The sequence below is a fragment of the Etheostoma spectabile genome, chromosome 16 (genome assembly GCF_008692095.1).
Source record: "Etheostoma spectabile isolate EspeVRDwgs_2016 chromosome 16, UIUC_Espe_1.0, whole genome shotgun sequence".
Classification (NCBI taxonomy): Eukaryota; Metazoa; Chordata; class Actinopteri; order Perciformes; family Percidae; genus Etheostoma; species Etheostoma spectabile.
The window spans coordinates 20,591,999-20,596,048 of record NC_045748.1 but is presented as its reverse complement, the minus strand read 5'-3'; positions in this window follow the sequence as shown (position 1 = coordinate 20,596,048).

The following is a 4,050-nucleotide window of genomic DNA, read 5'->3' as shown; positions in this document are numbered from 1 at the left end:
ACACACACACACACACACACACCGTGTCTCCAGCAATAGTGTCAGTTACATAGTTTAAGATAACATGAGGGACTGGGGAAATGGTTTCTGCGAATATATCTTGACGTTTGTTTTATTGTACGTACATGTTGAACGGGAGGAGTTTAACCACAGCAAGGACCTTACTTAAAGGGACAAATTTGCAAACTCAATAAGAAATTGGCATTTTTTGTAGCATTTAGTATATAATATTGAATAATTAAACGAGATGCTAATATTAGGCTTTGAATACACAGACAAATACAATTTGGTCTTTTCATGGGATTTGTAGACAGTAAGAAAACAAAAAAGATCTTACATCTGCATCTTAACACTCCCTTCAGATAATTCATGATTCCGTAAATGTCTCCCAACCGGCACACCACACAGATTAAAACAAACACAAATTGCGGATATCATTTGGCAAAAAGTCTATGAAGGTAAAATAACTGACACTGTGCAGAAACCGCTCACATCCCATCAACGCTACAGAGGACAAAAGCCTTGCACTATTTTTTGTGTGCGTCTTTCATTGCAGCTCTTCTGGTTACATTCCATGCGATCAGCCCCTGTCAACCCCCATCAGAAACCCTGTTTGTCTTCTTGCTGGTGCTAAATGAAAAACAGTCCGCCATGACAATGAGGCCACACACAAGGGATCTGGTTGCTTGGCTGTTTCTCTCCCTTGCTTTTCCACCTGTCACTTCATGCCACTGCCCCACCAGCCAGCCTTGCTGCAATTCTTGCATTGTGATTGGAGGATGTTGGTTGTTGCTCAAAACGCTGCTGCCTGTTAGGTGGATACCACTGAGCTTAAAGCGTAACCCTAGGGTCTTTTTGTGAATGTACCCAAGTCAAACTTTCGTTTAAAAGCATATTTAGGACGGAAGCGCCACTTTAAAGATGTACCGTATTCTCGTTTTTGGTCAAATGGCATTTTGAATGGGAGAGCTAGGGGCGCTACCATGATAGCATCAAAATGACTATGACACAGCAGGAAACTTTACTCTAAGTATCACCAGGGGCTCTACACATGAACTCAACATTGAGAACATTTTTGTGTTCTCGGAGTTTACTAAAAAAGGTTTTGAACAACTTATTCATTTATCTGTTTTTGGTTACGCTATCCGCCATCTTGGCAGTCAAAAAGTGTCAATCTCCGAATGCAAATGAACGGACTCCATAGTAGGAAATGTACTTCTCATATGAGGCTCCTTATTCAACTACAAGGTCAAAATTTCAGGTCAACAAATTATCCGTGCATTTAAATAGAATTAAGCTTTAGGAGCCATCCATCTTTACTTTCCTCCCTCGACTATTTTTGACTATTTTTTAGAAAACCAACAGCTACAGTGAGTTGTTAAACTTTTTTTTTTGTAAACTCTGTGTACACAAACAATGTTCTCCATGCTGAGTTCATGTGTAGAGTCCCTGGTGATACTTGGAGCAAAGTCTCACGTTGTGTCGAGGCTTCTTATTGTTTTACAAAAGGCGATTGGGATGCGATCATAGTAGAGCCCCTAACACATTCAGAAAGGAATTGAGCGGCTACTTTTTTAAGAGAGTCAACTTCATGACAGGATTAATCCTGCATTTATTTCTTTTCCTTCATCTATTCTATGTTGGTGCTTTGCAGAGCTAAGAAAGAGCTTAGACAGAACCTTGTGTGATTTCTACAATAAATCACAGTGCAGCTGTAGTCAATCTAAGAGTTAAAAGATATATAAAAGAATTGTCTGGTGTTGAAACCTCTCAATAATGTTTGGGGAGATGGTTCACCAGTTTGGAAAAAAACTATACAAATTCATTAACATGTTTCTTTTTATACAGTTTTTTTTGCTTTTTGTCTGCTGAAATATTGACCGCTTTGAGCCTCTCGGCGTCCAAGCTGATAACAAATAGCAAACTGAAAAGGGGAATTGAGCTGTTCTCTTCTCTTCATACGCAACACATAGAACCAGACCCCCCCCCCCACCAGACTGAGAGACGGGCTCAGTAAGTCGATAAAAACAAGGCTGATTAAAGAGAAGGCAAATCAGGAGCCAAATTCAAACCAACTCTGTTGTATTTTTGCTGAGGTCCAACTGTACTGCAGCTTCAGGGAAGCTCCCAGTTTGTATGCCACAGTATGACATTCTCCAGTCAGTAGGAAGTTGACAGGGCGCCACAGATTTGTAAAGCGCAGTTGTGGATGATTATTACAAAAATGTCCACAAATATACAAGCAAGGCTTTTTCTTAAAGATGAAATTTGATCCAAGTCAGAGCTCTTACTTTTTCATTAGTTGCGTTAGTGATATTGTTTTTTATTTTTATTTTTTTACCTCATAATCGGGGCCACACTGAATCGGCTGAATGTTCCCCAGATGTTAACCAAATTTAAAAAATAAATAAGAAACCTCAGGATGTTAACACATCTCGTCCCAATGCTGAAATACTGCATCACAAAAAGAAAATCTGCAGATTCTGTTTGGTTCAGCTCATAATAATAATTTCTCCCCGCCAACTTACTTAATTTGTTACTAAAAATCAATTTGAGCCTCTGAGCCGATTACATGCAGGTACTTCTGTTCATTACCAATACTGATCTAATACTTTGATTCATCCATATCGAAATACTAAATGTCTGATTTTGTAACATGTTTAGCAATTCACAGAAGCCTTTTGTTCAATTACTGTAAGCACACTGTATAGGCCATACAGTTTCAGTTTTAAGTGATAAGGCAAAAGGTTTTTACATTTAATTCATACATCATATTCTATTCACTTTTTAAGGATGGCACAGGAAGTTTAAAAGAGCAAGGAAACGACACTGGAACAACAAGATTCAGTATGCATTCTTTAAAAAAAAAAAAACACTGTAGAGAAGTAGCACGATTATGTAGGATTAGAGTTTAGTTTTAATGTTGGTTCACTTAAACTTCGGTCTGCCTAAACCTCGCTGCAGTTCTTTTTCACCCACTCACACCTCCTGATCACAGGGCAGTAACTAAGTGAAGACCTAATCTAATTAGTCAAAAGGTTGAAGGTTTATAGGTTCAATTATTTAGTTTGCTGTCCAGTTCTACAGCTCCATAAAATGTCTTGAAGTTTACCGGTTTGATTTAATCTGCTGTCCCATTCGGCATGAGACTCCCTATTAATGTGTAAAGGTCAAAATAAAACCATAACACTTTTATGGGTAGTACTCTGTACCTCCAACCCTGTCCCTCCACTGTTTTTGTCCTGTTATACCCTGGCAATGTGCCTTTTACACTGGCTAACTAGAATACTGGACATGTTCTTTATGTTATTTTTACGTGTGCTTAACCAAAATGCTGACAGGAAAAATCCAGGCTGAAATCTGAATTTACATGTTCCTGCTGAGATCTTGGCCATCGACAGCCCTGTTTCTTTGTTGAAAACCGTAATAAAAGATCTTGACCAGTGTTTTAGATCCCAAACTTCCATAATGGAACGTTGAACTGTACAACTTTGGCAAACGGCATGCTAGCCACATAGAAGGCGAGCTAAGTGTTAGCAAACTGGTGGCATAATTACTGCAAAGACTTCATCGCTCGCAGTTGCATATAATACAATATCAGAGGACAGTAGGTCGATTGAGAAGCTGTACAATGTGTAGCCTATAGCTGGTTTCACTTTTGAACAAACGGCTACAAATATGTACCTGATAAAACAGTAGCTAATGTAGGCTACCTATAGTGCTGCTCATGAGTATAGGAACCCATGCTTAAGTTGACTTAAAAAAGAGGAATAAAAAAAATCATCTTTTTTATCTTAATGCCTTAATTAAAAATGAGGAAAAATCCAACCTTTGACACCAATTTTCTTTGTGAATGAATAAAGTACCGTGAATAAATAAATGTTCTTCCTTAAAATACAGGGGGCATAAGTATACGCACTGAACCCTATGTTAAATTCCTATAGAGGCAGGCAGATTTTTATTAAAGGCCAGTTACTTCATGGATCCTGGATACTATCACTCCTGATAAAGTTCCCTTGACGTTTGGAATTAAAATACCCCCCCCCCCCC